The following is a 17,866-nucleotide window of genomic DNA, read 5'->3' as shown; positions in this document are numbered from 1 at the left end:
AATCCTGAGCAGTTTGTTAGAAGTTTATAATGACAGCATATGACATCAAGATAGTCCAACAGAAAATGGTCAACATAGAAATATGAATACTTTATACTCTTCTCCATTAACAGTTCTCAAAGAGCAACTGAGGTCTATAAACTAAGCCTTGCTTACAAGGTAAGTCTAAAGCCATTATAGTCCAGAGAAAAGTCCAGAATCAATTTCCTTTACCTTTCAGTATTAAAGTACAAAGACATTAATGTTCAAAATTTACCCTTCCTAATTTCTTACTATTTTGTTCAGTTTTTAGATAGAATTTCCCCATTTTGGGTAAAGTCATGCTTCTTTCAGCAGCTGTAACTTAGGCTGCCTCATATAATAATTAATGTCCAAGAAGTGGTATTGTGTAATACCAACTCTTTCACAAACCACCCTTGAAAAAAGTCCAGAGTTAATTATTAGTAGAACATACAAGATTATCAAAGCACTGGCCCCACAGCAACCAGATTTAGAAATTGACTCAACCCTCAGTCCTAGCTAGTCAGCCCAGAACAAGATTATATTCCCAGAATTCAGACTTAGTCTAAACCAAAAATAGTTGGCAAAAGCCACTGCAGAGATTCAATGGCATTGAGAGGAGGAGGATACCTCCTTGGTTTGAGCTGTGTGTGGGGGCCAGAGTTTATGCCATTGTTCAGAAGCCACAACTGTCAACTTTGAATCCATGGGGAAATATCTCTTGGCAAGAGATTATTTTTGGAACTATGAATTTTCTAGATTGGGAGAGAAATCCACTTATGTATACCATCTCTTCTCAGACAAGGGAATTTAAAGATATTGCTGCTTGAATAAAGTCTCAAAATTTGACCTGGTGGTATCCCAGTCTTATTTGAGGTACTTCCTTGCCTATCCAGTATTTTTCAAACCTTCTAATTTCCCTTTTCCCTTTGAACTCCATGTTTCTAGTGTTAAAAGATATTTTTGAAAATCGCAAAATCATTACATAGATATATAAAATAAACATGTGTTAGAGATTTTATTTAACTCATTGACTAAATGGAAGAGTCAGGCAATTGGTTCATAGGAAAAGTCAAAGAACTGCAAATTTTTGTGGAGTCAGGAATGTGGAAATGAATGTGCCAATAGATACAAAACTGGCTTTTGCACAGCATAGTGATGTATGGGTTGTCCCTCCACAGAAGGAATCCTTTTCTTGTCTATAAAGAATTATTTTGCATTGCTATACGTTATTTTCAACTTACAGAGTTATACAATAGCTCCCATAGGATCAGAATCAGATAACTATACAGGGTGTGTGCTAGTCTAGATGCAACCTAGTTACATAGTTTTCCACTGGAGCACACATTCTCCCTCACTAGCACCCCAATATTGAATTGAATGTAGGCCCCAGGTAGTTACACAGTATTCACATCCTTATGTGAGGAGGCGTTTTCTGTCTTTGCCCATAGAGCCTGTTTTTATTACCTCTTGCTGCTGGTTCACAAGTCCTACGAACCCTGCCTTCTAATCGGAGCCATATTAAGATCACATACATGGTGGGGAGTGATTCTTGGCTCTGGGCACAAGCTCTGTGAATCCAAGGTTAGCTTCTTCACAGTTCACTCCTGGGTCCTGGATGCAGATTGGAATTGAGGCAGATCAGCTACTGCTTCCTACCAAGGTCTGGCACTCATAATTGAAATCCTCTGTAATACACACACACACACACACACACACACACACACACACTCACACACACACACACATAATATTCAACTAATTCCATTATGAAAGCAGCAAAAAAAAAAATGCTGCTTTAAAAGTATGTCCAAAACATCTCTTTTCCCCCAAACTGGACGACTGCCTTAGCTCCTTCAGCCATGACTCCCTCTGAGGCTCAATGGTATTGCAAGAAGCCCAGGAGGCCAGGACATGCATGCCTGTTGTAATCCAAGGACAAGCTGCAGCCTGCACAGTGAAGCCACCACGTGAGGATAGGACATTTACTGAGGACAGCAAGCCAGTGTCTGCTGGCTCACCAGCCCCGTCATGGCTGTCTGCTGAGGCCAACCGTGGATGCCATACATTTGCTAGGTCCTCCTCCAGAAAAGACCGCCACTGGCCTGTGAATTGAGCCTCATAAACAAGCAGCAGTAACCAGCAAGTTCAAAATACCCCATAGCCCAGGGGAAAGAGACTCTGGCCTAGGCTGCAACAGTTAAAGTTAATTGTATAGCTGTTCAGACAGACTGCATCAAACCACCATAGTCAAAAATTTGTGTGACCTGGCCTCACCTAAGGCTCCATCTAAGACTGCCATTTTGCTCCAAATGACTTCTATTCCTTATCTATTTCTCCAGATTTCCTGCAAATGCCCCATTGCCCAGCACTCCCCTGGCTGCAACTTCACTCAGCATTCTGCATTCCCAAGAGGAACAGGCAAAGAAGGGGTGTGTCTCTGCAGCCCGGCTTAGGCCATACTCTTCAGTTAGGGAGGCACTCCTCTGAAGGGGAGGGTAAGAGAGAGGGAGAGAGAGGCCAGAGGCATCAAGGCTAAATGCTGTGCTTTCACATCCTTCACAGGAAATAGAGTGGGAAATAACTACTCACCCAACACAAAGCAATTGTCTTAAGATGCATTTCTGTTTCATGTATCACCAAGACAGCAACAAGGGCTGTCCATTAAGCCACGTCCAATGAAGCCAAGACACATCCCAATTAGAAAGAAGTTACAAATTAGAAAAAAAAAGTGAGTCTTAGAGTTAGTAAAGTATAGTAGTAATAGTTATAATAGCTAAAATTTGGGGGTAGTTACTATATGCCAGGTACTGTAAGCACTTTACTTGAAATATCTCATTTAATCCCCACAAGAGCCTTATAAAGGCAGGTATTATTAGATTGGTGCAAAAGTAATTGTGGTTTAAAAGATTAAAAATAATTGCAAAAATCACAATTACTTTTGCACCAACCTACGTATTAATATTATGTTCCCCATTTTATAGAAGGAAATGGAAGTAGAGTGAGATTAGTACTTGCCCAAAGCTACATAGGTATTAGTTTGTAGCTCATTGTAGCCGCATCATTGTAGCTCATTTGGAAATTACAGAAAATTTATAGAAGCAGGGAAAAGTCATTTGTTATCCTACCATTGAAAAACAACATCACAGATTTGACACTGTTTCTTCCAGTAATAAAAATAGCAATAAATTTTCCATAAGATTTTGAATCTCAGTACTTTTTCCTTTAAAAGGCTTAATTATTTTTTTTCAATTACAGTTGACAGTCAATATTATTTTATATTATTTTCAGGTGTACAGCATAGTGGTTAAACATTTATGTAATTTACAAAGTGATTCCGCAATAAGTCTAGTACCCACCTGGCACCATGCATAGTTATTACAATATTATTGACTGTATTCTCTATACTGCACTTTACATCCCCATACTGTTTTGTAACTGCCAATTGTACTTCTTACTCCCTTCATTTTTAACACCCCTCCCACCCAGCAACCATCAGTTTGTTCTCTGCTTGTTTCTGTTTTGTTTGTTTACATTGTTCTTTAGATTCTACATATGAGTATAAGTGAATTCATATGGCATTTGTCTTTTTCTGTCTGACTTATTTCACTTAGCATAATACCCTTTAGTTCCATCCACACTGTCGCAAGTGATAAGATTTCATTCTTTCTATGGCAGAGTAATATATATATATATGTGTGTATATATATATATATATATATATATATATATATATATATATATATATATATATTACTTATATATATAATATATATACATATACATACATATACATACATATACATACATATACATACATACACATACATATATATATATCACCTCTTCTTTATCCAGTCTTCTGTTGATGGACACAGGTTGCTTCCATATTTTGGATATTGTAAATAATGCTGAAATGAACATAAGGTTGAATGTATCTTTTGAATGATCAGTATTTCTGAAGAAACAGCTTTACAGGAACCAGAAACTATTAATAAATATCATCCTGAAATTTCTGTCTAACATTTTAGAACAATCCTACTATGAGGCTTTTGAATAACAAAGTTTTTGTTAGTAGCCCCAATCCATCTCCTTCCTATGCCCCTTAATGAGTTAATTCAAGCCTTCCCATGGTTTGCCCTATTTCTATATTGTACTTAAGAAGGTCGCCCAGGAGTGTGTTTCTTGTATCAATGCCAACTGTCTTTCTTAGACCCTGGACACTATAACATGATTCTGCTGAATTCTTACAGAATATAATCCCAGACCCCTTGAGACTCCATATGGAAAGCAACCAAATGTCATCACAAAAGCATGACTCGGATTTCTGGGCATCCAACCACCTCAGAAGACAAGGCTTTTCCAAGGCCTTGGAACTCTGGCAACACCATGAACTGGTTGGAATGGGCACCTCCAGGTTAGAGAATCCACCCCAGAGGATATCTGACACTTGAGAATGCAAGTGGAGCTTAAAATCTTGAGCAAAACAAAGTTGAAGACACTGCCTCTGGCTATGACATCAGCTATTCACACACCCAACAAACCCAGACAAATGGAACGCAGAGTAACTATATTTTACAGGAACAAGTTGAAAGCATCATGCTAGGATATTCCCCCTTAATCCCATACATAAGGAAACAGGGTGGTGCCTTACACTATCGGGGACTCCAAAGATTCCATATGATTGAAAATGGTTTTGTAGAGAAATAAACTCGTGGCTGCTGTAGGTTTTCTCAAACTGGGCAGGGGGTGAGAGAGACTTGCAGCATTCTTAGAGGCTTGGAAGTTTTATGAGGAATTTCAAATGTTGAGTTTTTATTTTAAAGATAATATAAAAATCTTCTTACTTGTTAAAAAGAAAAATTCATTTGCAGTGATAATTCACATCTGAAAAACTTTTTTTGTAACATAAGACATTTGTTTCTTAAAGTAGTGTTTTTCCCTTTGAAGTCACCAACATATTCTTGAAACTTTAGGAGAATTTTTTGCTCTTGAAAAGGCTAATATAATTTTCAAATTTGAGAAACATTGGTGTGTTACATTAAAAAAAATTAAAACATCAACACCTAGTATGGTGTCAGAGGAGTCTTAGACTTATCAGGGTGATCACTTTGTGTGTTACATAAATGTCTAATCACAATGTTGTACACCTGAAACGAATGCAACCTTGTATGACAACTCTAATTGAAAAATAAAGCTACAACACCTGACTATAATTTTGGATTAGTCCCTTTTTACCTCAGTTTTTCTGTTACATGACTTCCTTGCACTCGTTCCCTTAAATGAGACGTCAAATCAGATGAAATGAATATGTTTTACCTCTCTCAGTGGAAAGATACAGATATGAGGAGGGCATTAATTGTGTTAGGCATATACATAGTTCTTGAGTAGGCCTACAAAGCACTATACAGATAAGAAAAAATTTCATTATTACCCAGAAGCCTTGTGGGGGTGAGGGTGAGGCAATGGAACATGTACTCAGAGCCAAGTGACCAGCTGGTCAGCAACTTTGGCTCCTACACAGGGGTAGAACATTCTGGGTATGATCAGCATGGGAGGTCCTCAGAAGGAGCAGCAATTGTAATTTGGCCAGATGAGCAAAGTAAACTTCTGTGGAGAGGACTGATGCAAGGCATAGGTGTAAACGCATGTAAAAGTACCTAGCAGTTCTTGGCACAAAGCAGATGCTCCACGTGTGTTTGTTCATTCTGAATCTTTAATTCCAGTTCTGGAGTTTTATACAAATCAATTTGGCTTGACAGAACTGTTGTTTTGATTTATGTTCTGGATAAGCGTTTGTATTACGCTGATGCTTACTTTGGATAAAGACCAAGAGAACATACTCCCATTTCACAAGCCTACAGTGGATAACTACCATATGCCAGACACATGTGCTAGGTGATTTTATGGAAACATCTCAGGGATCTTTCAGCTGGTCTAATAATCAAACAGATGTGAGACAGATTAGCAAGAGAAAATAACCAAATTTCATACGTAGATTTTGTATGGGGACTCCATATACATGAGAGAATCAGAGACCCCACGTCCACGAGGGGTTCAGAAACAGAAAGGGAACATGGGTTTATAAGACATTCTGAGTTAGGGATGAGGTGAGGTAGCTGGAGACTTCAAAGGTCATTGCAGAATGATAAGAAGCGCAGATATTTAGTAAATAGAAGTTTGTCCTGCCCTACAGACAGGTCAAAAAGAGGTTATTTCTGATAATCTCCCATTATGGGAAAGGGCCTTAATTCCAGTTCTTCCAGGTAGTCAAGAGAGGGGTGGAAACTTCTCCTGAGACCACAGCTAAAGTTGCCCTTAGCTCAAACCAATCTTCATGTCACAGAGGCATATCTTGGAGTGACTAGCTCTGTACCCCCACAGCAGAAAGCTACTCCTTCCTTCATAGATTCAGAGAACGTGAGAGCTGCCCATCTCTTACATTCCTCCCCCACCTGACAGAGCTCACATTTCAGTTCTTTGTATTGACCAATTTACGATTCATGTTATTTCTCACTTTGAAATCTTTGTATACACACTCTTCCCTCTGCCTGAAATACTCTGTCTCTCCAATACTTCACCTAACTTTAACTCATTCTTTTTTTCTTAATAAATATATTGACTTGTTCTATTATGCATTCTCATTCTCTCTCTTTTTCCTCTTTCTGTCCCCCAAATATGTATTTACTTTCCTCCACCCTCTTTTTTCTTTCTTTCATTTGTTCAACAAGTAGTCCCCGAATGTCAATCATATGCCAGGAAAAACATTAGCCAATCAGATAAAGTCTCTGTCCTCTTGGAACTCATACTTTAGTGAGGAGGATAGATATTAAGTTCACTGTTCACTCCTCCCCAAAATAAACCCTTAAGTATATAACACATCATGTGATAATGACTGCTATAAAGAAAAACTCAGGAGGCAAAGAGATAAAATAGTCGTGACATGAGGAGATATTTTAGTCCAAGTAACTTAAATAATTTAAACGTATTTATCTTCCTCATAGACTGAATATTTCAGTCAGACCTGAGATCATTTACTTCTATACCTTCAGTACTTAGAGTGTCTGAAACTAAGAAGATGTTTAATAAATATTTGTTCAATGAAAGAAAAAAAGAAAGGTTAGATTTCAATATAAACTCCAGATGAGAAAACTGAGGCCCAGAGAAGTTTGATTTGCCCAAGATCAAATAGAGAGCAAGAAATAGAAACCTTAGCTCTAAATGCTTGTTTCAAGGCCAGTGTTGTTTTCACTTTTTTACTCTGTGATATTATGCACGCCTAAAACATCTTTATTTTAATAATGCCCATCTGTTCTTCTTTCAGTGTTGACTAAAATTGGCTACTTGAATGAAATTCTGAGTTCTTGTTTTTCTAGTTTTTTACTTATTCTTCATGGAAACCATCACTGTTTACTCTTGAATAGACAAAGTGTTTCACCAAAGTCCCGTCAATATATTTGTTCACCTGGTCAAGCAGTTAGTTAGTCATAAATCACAAGGATTCAGAACGCACAGTGGATCAAGGACCAGGAAAGAGTTTCCATTGCAATCCCCTTGGATTCTATTATAGCTAAAAAATAAATTTGGGACAAGAATTCTCAAACTTTTTGGCTCAGGACTGTACTGTCTTACAAATTACTGAATACCCCAAACGTGAATTATATCTATTGATATTAGAAATTAAAACTAAGACATTTTAAAATATATTATTTTAATTTAACACTAAAAGATGCATTACATGTTAACATAAATATCATTTTTTATGAAAAATAACTATTTTTTCAAAACAAAATATATATAACGAGAAGAATGGCATTGTTTTACATTTTGAGAACCTCTTTAATGTCTAGAATGCTTGCTGCTTTTACTGTGAGATATTATGTATGCCTAAAACATCTTTATTTTAATAATGTCCCACCTGATTTTTTTCTTTCCTTATAGAAAAAGGCTAGATCCTCCTATCTGCTTCTGCATTCAGTTCGTTGTGATACCGCTCATCATTTAGCCTCTGAAAAATTCTACTGCATATCCATGAGAGAATGATTATTAAAAAGTCTAATGACATCTCAGTATTATTTTTTAAAGTAGTTTGGTTCTGTGGACTGCATGAAAAGGTCTTGGGGACCCCTGGGGTCCCCTGGACCATATTTTGAGCAATGCTAGTTTCAAAAGCCATAAATTTATATTTAAAAAAATTACATTAATAAAACCAGGAATTTAAATGAAGCTATGTTTTGAGTTTTTATTCTTAAAATGTTTGTATTTTCATATTCCTAGAGCCGTGGTCCTCAACTTTTAGTGCATGTGCTTAGGAATCATTTTGGAGGCATACTGACAATACAGACTCTGGGCTTCCATCCCCAAAGTTGTTGATGCACTAAAGTTTCAGCTAGGATTCAGGCATGCACACTTTTCAGTAAGTCCCCACTCCAGTTCCTCTGTCCCCAGGAAATAATAATCCATGGCGGATAGTTCGAGAAAAATTATTCTAGAGAAAAAAATAGCTTGGGTATTTTTGGAAAACCTGAAATGCATTTGGTGAGATGACATTTTAAAATTTGAAGTGGAAGCAAATATCTGACTAAAACAGAGGGAGAAACCAAGAAAAGGGAGACCCTTTTCTTCCAATACATGTGAGCCCATTCTGTGGTTATTGTACCAAGAATGTGTGTTCTTGGTAGCATGTGGTGTATGGAATTTTCCTGTCTGCTGGATTTCACTATAGTAGCCCCCCCTTACCCATGGGACATACATTCTAAGACCCCCAGTAGATGCCTGGAACCATGGATAGTACCGAACCCTATAAATAATACTGTGTTTTTTCCTGTACATACATACATACATACATACATACATATGATAAAGCTTAATTTATAAATTAGGCACAGTAAGAGATTAACAACAATAACTAATACTACTAAAATAGAACAATTATAACAATATACCGTAATAAAAGTTATGTGAATGTGATCTCTCTGTCTTTCTCAAAGTCTTATTTTACTGTATTCACCCTTCTTCTTGTGATGATGTGAGTTGATGCAATGCTTACCTGAAGAGATGAAGTGAGGTAAATGATGTAGATGGTGTGATGTGGTGTTAGGCTAGTATTGTCCTGATATAGCATCAGGATCAAAACTAGCACAAATTCCTTTTTCCTTCATAATTTCAAGGGTAAAAGATTTGTTCTTATCATACATATATCTTAGCAACCTGAGCATATGATTTTTTTCCTTTTCTTATTGAGAACTTTTACCTTTTCACTTAAAGGAAGCCCTTTACGGCTCCTCTTTGGCATATCTGAATTGCCAGCATCACTACTCTCTCGCTTTGCGGCCATTATGAAGTAAAATAAGGGTTACTTGAATACAGGCACCACAATACTGTGGTAGTGGATCTGGATCTGATAATCAAGATGGCAACTAAGTGACGAGTAGGTGGGGAGCATATGACGGACAGAGATGCTGGACAAAGGGATGATTCACGTCCAGGGAGGGACAGAGTAGGACTGAGCAAGATTTCACCATGCTACTCAGATCTGCACCCAATTTAAAACGTATGAATTGTTTATTTCTGGAATTTTCCTTTTAGTATTTTTAACCCACAGTTGCCCATGGGTAACTGAAACCTCAGAAAGAAAAGCCATTGATAAGGGCAGATTAATGCAGGGCTAAAACTCCCTTAAAGTCATCTAAACACAGTTCTTTAACCTACTAATAATATATTCACTTCATGCTATGAAAGTGAAAAACTATTTTTTTCAAAAAGGAGCTAAGGATACCATTAAAGCTTATGAAAAGAAACATTAAGGAAAAGTAAACATATTTTAAAACGAGGACTTGGAAAATCAGTGAACACTCTTGCTAAACACAGTGACGGCAATTAAATGCACCATTTTATTCATTCATTTATCAAATAATCATAAAGCTTGAATGCTAGGTTCTGGAAGTACTAATGTATTTACCCTAAAGGCTCTCCCATTTCTGCCACTAGCACGATCATCCTCCTAGTTGTTCAGGGTAGAAAATTGTGAAAGTCCATTTCTTCGTTTCCTTTACACCCACTTCTCATCTTTCAACCATGTTAATAGATTCAGCCAAGTTGCCCTAAACAAAACAAAAAACAAAGCCTGAATCAATCTGAACTCTTACCAAAAGGATAAGAGAATATCTCTTACTCCATGTACTTGCCAATTATCGATTCACTGAATATTTGGGGTAACTAACCCACAGAATAAGGTAGTTTGGTGACACGTTTGTGGAAATATGTTTGGCTATTTTTTCTATTTTCCTACAGATACTAGTCTATTCAGATTTTTAAAATTTTTCTACCATTTCTACTGTTTTCTATAAAGAAATACTAGATTTTAAAAGTCATCATTAAATTACATACAATACTCTCACAATATATAAATATTTTGAGAGATATATAATTAAGTTCCATACATACCCATTTCTATATTTTTTTCCGTTTTTCTTTGTTAGCTGTTTCAAAGTTGTATTCTTTTTCATTTTCTCCCTAGCTCTTCCTCATTTGCTTGCCTGTTGAAAAGCAAAAATAAAACAAACAAATAAAACTAGCTATTTTTCCCTACGGAACAGCTGGGCCTAGTTTTATCTGATCACTTTATCCAATAAATGTGAATGCATCATTAATAATATGAAAATCATGCCTGTTAACTGATAAATGCTGTTATTGAGAGGTGGTGGGTTACAATATGTGTAAGGATTACAACATTTCTGATACTTTATTTTCTTAATCTTTTATACTTTAAGCTTTATGTTTATACAGCACATAAAGTTAAACTTATCACCTGTATTGAACTAAATTCAATATATTAAAATATTTATAGAAATTATATTTTTCTAATGGTTTTACCTAACCAGAGATCTAAAAGTTTTAATGTATCAAAAAAATGACTGAACAATGATTCAGAACAGTAAGAAACTATAGAACAACTGAGAATGAAACATTAGAGGGAAGGTCTAGTAGACTATAAAATTGAAATGAAATGCTTCAGTAATGAAGGTAGGCAAGAAATCCTGAAGAAAGAAAAAAAAACATTAGAAAGGAGAAGAATACATAGAACTCATCAAATAGAAGAACAGGATGCAGATAATCAACCCAAAAGGGAAAAACATAGGAAATAACTGTTTCATTTGTAAGCACTCAATGCTCTTGAATCTGTTCTCACATAACACATATCTCTCATTTCATCTGTTCTCTATATTTCCCCCTTCAGATAAAGCAATCCCAATATATATTTAGACTTCAATGTCTATCAACAAATCATAGAGGCAAAATTTGACAGAATCGCTCAGACCTATCCAAAATGTTTTATTTTTAGATAATAATATGTTATTTGCACATGAATCCGGTCATTTGACTCACTTGTCTATTTAACTGAGAAGAAAAATATGTTGAAGTCTATGAATAAGAACATAAAATGTGTTAATATTTACTAATATCTTTTAAATACTTGTTATTTCATTGTTATTTTATTTAAATCAATTCTTTACCTAAGTCTTGTCTTATTAGTTTCAGGTGTATAAAGCAACATAGTGATTAGACATTTATATACCTCACAAAGTGATAACGCACTAAGTTTATAATGCATCTGACATTGTACATAGTTATTACAATATTATTGACTATATTCCCTATACTGTATTTTATATCCCCATGACTATTTTTTTAAATTATAGTTGACATTCAATATTATTTTGTATTAGTTTCAGGTGTACAGCATAGTGGTTACACATTTATATAATTTATGAAGTGTTCCCCCTGATAGGGCTAGTACCCACCTGACACTATAAATAGTTTTAAAAATATAATTGATTATATTTCCCATACTGTACATTACATCCCCGTGACTATTTTATAACTGCCAATTGTACTTACTCCCTTCACCTTTTTCACTCAGCACCCCCCACCCCCACCTGGTAACCATCAATTTGTTCTCTGTATCTATTGAGTCTGTTTCTATTTTGTTTGTTCATTTATTTTGTTCTTTAAATTCCAGATATACATGAGATCATATGCTATTTGTCTTTCTCAGTCTTACTTATTTCACTTAGCATAATACCCTCTAGTTCAATACCCTCTTGTCACAAGTGGTAAGATTTCATTCTTTTTTATGGCAGAGTAATATTCCATTATATATATATATATATATATATATATATATATATATATATATATCACAATTATCTTTGTCCAATTATCTATCAATGGGCATTTTAGTTGTTTTCATATCTTGACTATTGTAAATAGTGCTGTTATGAACAAGTTTTCACCAAAAAACTATTAGAACTGATATATGAATTCAGTAAAGTAGCAGGATACAAAATTAATATTCAGGAATCAGTTGCATTTTTACACACCAATAACAAACTATCAGAAAGAGAAATTAAGAAAACAATCCCATTTACAATTGCATCAAAAGGTAAAATGCCTAGGAATAAATTTAACCAAGGAAGTAAAAGACCTGCACTCAGAAAATTGTAAGACTATGAAGAGAGAAATTAAAGAAGGTACAAGTAAGTGGAAGCATATACCACGCTCATGGATTGGAAGAATTAATATGGTTAAAATGTCCATACTACCCAAAGCAATCTACAGTTTCAATGCAATCCCTATCAAAATACTAATGGCATTTTCCACAGAACTAGAAAAAATAATCTTAAAATTTATATGGAACTATTAAAAACCCTGAATAGCCATGGCAATCTTGAGAAAGAAGAGCAAAGCTAGAGGTATCATGCTACCTGATATCAAACTATACTACAAGGACATAGTAATCAAAACAGCATGGTATTGGCATAAAAACAGACACAAAGATCGATGGAACAGAATAGAGAGCCGAGAAATAAATGCCTACATGGTCATTTAATTTATGACAATGAAAACAAGAATTTACATTGGGGTAAAGAAAGTCTATTCAGTAAATGGTGCTGGGAAAACTGGACAAATATATGAAAAAAAAAGAAACTGGACCACCTTCTTATAAACTCAAAATGGATTACAGACTTAAATGTAAGACCCAAACCATAAAACTCCTAGAAGAAAACATAGGCAGCAAACTCTCAGACATTACCCTTAGTAATACTTTTACTGACATATGTCCTCAGACAAGGGAAACAAAAGAAAAAATTAACGAATGGGACTACCTCAAACTGAAAAGTTTTGGCACAGCAAAGCAAATCATCAACAAAACGAGAAGACATCCTACTGAATGGGAGAAGATATTTGCCAATGATACTTCCAGCAAGGGATAAACATCCAAAATTTATTTAAAAAACTCATTTAACTCAACACCAAAACACCCACAAACAATCTAATTACCAAATGAGCAGAGGACCTGAATAGACATTTCTACAAAGAGGACATACAGACGGCCAGTAAACATATGAAAAGATGCTCAACATCATTAATTATCAGAGAAATGCAAATAAAAACCACAATGAGATATCACCTCACACTGTCGGAATTGCCATCATCAATAAATCAACAAACAAGTGTTGGCAAGGATGTGCAGAAAAGGGAACCCTTATGCTATTGATAGGATTGCAAACTGGTGCAGCCGTTATGGAAAACAGTATGGAGGTTCCTCAAAAAATTAAAAATTGAACTACTTTATGATCCAGCAATTCTATTCCTGGGTATTTATCCAACGAAATGCAAAACACTAATTCAAAAAGATATATGCACCCTATGTTCACCGCAACACTATTTACAATAGCCAAGATATGGAAACATCCAAAATGCCATTAAATCTTTTTTTAAAGACTATTTTTTAAAGCCTCCCTCTCTCCCCCACTGCTCCCTCTTTGCCTTCTCTCCATCCTGTCTCTGAGATGGACATCAGAACTTCTGGACTGTGCTAGGTTATAAGCAAATTCTTCATCTAGATCTTCTAATATTTGATCTTCAATTTTGCCCATTCTTCTATTAAGCTTATTTACTGAGCTTTTATGTTTTCTATGCTCATATTTTTAATTTCTAAGAATTTTGGGTCTTTTCATAATCACCTATAATTGTTATATATGAATATAGGTCTGTATTCCTTTTTTATCACACAAGGATGTTAATTATAACTATTTTGGAGCCTTTTCTATTTGTTCTATTAATTCTATTTCTTTGAGGTTTTTTGTTGAGGTTGGTGCCTCTCTTTCACAGTATTTCTCAAGTAGTGATTCTAACTTTTATGCCTTTCTTCGTATCTATGGCTCTGTGTATACATGCCTGTGGATTTGCTTCTATTTACTACAACTTGCTTCCAGGGATTATGGGGTGGGATATGACACGTAGCCGAGAGGAGGTATTCCAATAGGGGTCTTCTGCATGACAGGTCTCCTATTCCTCTCACAAGTCAACAGCTATGTGGGACAGTGCTACGCCTTTCATCCCCAGGGTCCATTGTGGATGTCAGAAGACCTGCTACCACTCCTTTGTGCCATAAGAAAAATGGGAGGGGCTACCTGCCCAGCTACTCTGCAAAGGGTTCCCTAATTAATAATTGTGGCCTCCCTCTGCTCCATTGCATCGATTGAATGGGCTTGCAGGGTCCTGGAACTACAGTTAGGTTTCACAAAGTTATTTATAAAAAATTTTCTTTAAACAGCAATTATTCTAGAGAATTTATGTATAGCATAAAATGAAACATTTACGTCAGTATTGTTATTAAGATTTGATTTCTACTAAGGGATCTATTAGAGATGTCTTGAAACCTCTTTAAAAATGCTTTTTTGTGTGTGACCTGCATAAATCATTGTAAGAAACTTGTAAGAAAATATGAAATTCTCAATTTGCTGTTTTAAAAAGGCAACACCAGCCATAAATGGCTTTCTTGGTGATATTTACTGATCTCACGGAAAGAAGGTGGAATCATGACCTTGCATAAAGCAAAGAGGTAAACAAAAGCAAAAGGATTAATGCAAACTCAGACCTAATTAAAGAACTTTTTGGTGGGAAATTATTACCATCATCAACAAAAGAAAAACTAAGCACCTCCTTTAACAGAATAGATCTTAAATATCTCAGTTGGGTTCAGGGAGATGAAATCAGAGAGAAAAGGGCATGACTCAATTTAATTTGATGTTTTTGAAGAAACCCAGGTTATTCAAATGATCTTTTAAAAATCTTTAAAATTTTAGAAAGCAAGTCATTTTACTGTTATGTAAAATGTTTAATGCTTGTTATAGCTAGAATATTATACTTAGGTGGTATTACTAGGCATCTGTATATACAGGACACACGCTGTATTTAATTATGTTGTCCTGTGTCCTGTTTTCACATTGTCAGGACACCTTAAATGCCCTGCATACAGTTTTTTTCATAAAATTACAAAAAATCATCAGAGCTATTTTTCTGCCACAATGATTGATGTTTACATCATTTAAATGGCAACACCAACTGAAAACCATACCTCTACCAACAAACATATGGACAATCTCTTATTGTCTCTCCTGCAGATTTGGCTGAGAGGAGATCAAAAGGGGGAATGGAGAATCAAAAGTATTTATTTTTTAGAGTCAAGAAAGGAAAAGACTATTCTTTGACCAAATTCCCAAGTTGTGAACAAGCAAGTACTGTGAATCCAAGATAACTTTGTATCAGTGCACAAGCTCTGAAAATCAGGCAAACAGCTAAAAGTCCCATTCCTGTGGCCTTGCTTCTGGAAACCAGCCAGTCAACTCAACAGGCTCACTCCAAACATCTATAAGAGAGCAAATCAATGGCAGCTCGCAGCTTCTGAGAGTCAATCAATGATAAACTTCCAGCCCTGCAAGTCAGCAATCTGTGACAGCCCATCTGATAGCTTCTAGACTCAGCTGGTCAGCCAGTGTGTCACTCCAATAGCCTTGCTCCCAGAGGTCACGGTCAGCTGGTCCACAGCAGCCTTCCTCCAGCGCACAGTAACATGGCCGAAAATCCATCGGTCTTTACACACTCCTGCTTCTGAAAGTCCACCTGTCTCTGACTATCAAGCTTCTCAAAAGCTCATGTAAGATCAACTATAGTTTTGCTCATGGAAATTGCCTTACAAGTATCGCTCTCCCTTGCGGGCAAACAAAATGTTTCCCTTTTTACATCAGATATTGAGTTCAATTTATTGCTAGTTGGCAAACTTGCAAACCTTCAACCCCTGTTTACAGTTTGGTATGAGTTCAGATTTGTGAGTAACTGGTGGCATGGATATGGCCATAAAGTTATCAAATTCAATCTTTTCAAATTTTGCAGTGATTGACAATAGCAAATCAATAATTTTTTGGTGTGTATTTGAAACCCCAAATGCCAAAACACAAGAGTAGGTTTTGTGATGAATCTCTGAACAGTGGACACTTATTAAATGAGACAAAAATTCCCTCTGAAGTTGTTTTCTGTAATATGCAATTGTTCTTTCAATATAAAAATTGTCAGATATAAATTAGCATATATTAACAGCTACGCGTAAGAGATGTATGATTTCCTCAACTAGCACTAAGGCTGATACAATAACAAATTTTTTTGATTAAGAGAAATTCAGATGAACATTTAAATAATCACAGCAGTTGTCATGGCCTTCCACAGTATGTATCATGATTAGCCTTTCAGTTCTAATGATTGTTAAAATGTACCACAACCAAAAGCATTTTCTGATTACAAAACTGCAAGCAAATATTCAAGTACCAGGACAAAATCTACAGCAATAATGAAATGTGTAACAGCTGCATTTACTTCTACAAGTTATCAAAGACCTAAATGCCTCCTTCCTTACCTTTTTGCAGCACAAAGAATTCACAATCACATTCACAATCAGAAAAATTTTTTTCCTTTTGCTTGTACAATATTTTTCTTGTGAAAAAGACTTGCTTACAAGGCCTTTATGAGTAAAAATTCCTTGAAGTCCAGATGAGACTTTAAAAACATTAGCATATTTTAGCAAGGACTCTCTTTTTGAGCTAGGAGTTTATAAGGTAAATTGCATTGCTTTTGGTACAAACTATGCAGATGTTTACCTAACGGTGCAGAAAAAGTTTATTCAAAGTTGAAGCAAAGCATGAACAATTCCATAAAAAGTGTTGACTATCCTACCCATATTTTGTATAGTGCTGCCCAACTAGCATATGATGTTCTTTCTGTTGGCAGTGATGACATTGTTATGAAATTGCTCTCTTACTTCATATCCTCACTTATACTAAGTGTTATTTACTTAGTGAGTAACTTACTAAGTGTTACACCGTTTGTACTGAGCTATGAAAAATTTCTGGAATTTTGTTGGCATTATTCAACTCTCTCAAAAAATCTACTGGCTCTCTTTAACAAACATGTTTGAAGGAATCTTCAGTTTATCACTTAAAGTTTGAGATCATACATTAATTATGAAGAATAGGCCCCCCGACCTCCCCCCCAAAAAAAATTCTTGTTGAGTTTTAATCATCTTTAAAGTAAAGGCTACTTATTTCTTGTTCATAGTTTTCAATCACTTTAGCAAAGGATTATGCAAATTAAAAGAAGAGCAAACAATGTTTTTGAAGTATTTCATTGTTTAAAGGAAATTGTTGAATGCTTTAAAGAAAGAAGTGATGAAGAATTTGTCCCTTTCATTTTCAAAACTGTTCTTAAGGGGGCAATTGTACTTTTGAATGGGAAAGAAACTCCAACTCAAAGTAGGTAATTATTATGGCAATTGTTATAACTATGCTTTAAAATAGATATTATCCTTTGAAGAATTTGATTCTCTTTTACTGGATGTTATTAAATATTCTTCCAGAATGGGAAAAAGTGGAATCATGTGTATTGATGAAGAAGAAAATAAAAAGGGACAACGATGCTCCTTTATATCAGTGGACAACATTTTTAAAAATTATTAGTCAAGAGATAC

General features: G+C 35.5%; 1 long non-coding RNA gene across 1 annotated transcript in view; it reads right to left on the bottom strand.

Annotated features, from left to right (window-relative positions):
* LOC141570396 (uncharacterized) overlaps positions 1-17,114 on the bottom strand; it is an 81,168-nt gene extending 64,054 nt beyond the window's left edge. Inside the window, exons 1-3 of the long non-coding RNA XR_012494398.1 lie at positions 16,760-17,114; positions 10,447-10,538; positions 9,962-10,103 (exon numbers count right to left, since the gene is read on the bottom strand). This is a non-coding gene — a long non-coding RNA (uncharacterized LOC141570396). The remainder of the gene's footprint in view (positions 1-9,961; positions 10,104-10,446; positions 10,539-16,759) is intronic.
* Between the last annotated feature and the right edge of the window lie 752 nt (positions 17,115-17,866).

The sequence above is a fragment of the Rhinolophus sinicus genome, linkage group LG03 (genome assembly GCF_036562045.2).
Source record: "Rhinolophus sinicus isolate RSC01 linkage group LG03, ASM3656204v1, whole genome shotgun sequence".
NCBI lineage: Eukaryota > Metazoa > Chordata > Mammalia > Chiroptera > Rhinolophidae > Rhinolophus > Rhinolophus sinicus.
The sequence above is the reverse complement of the archived record's forward strand: the minus strand, read 5'-3'. Positions and strand labels throughout refer to the sequence as shown.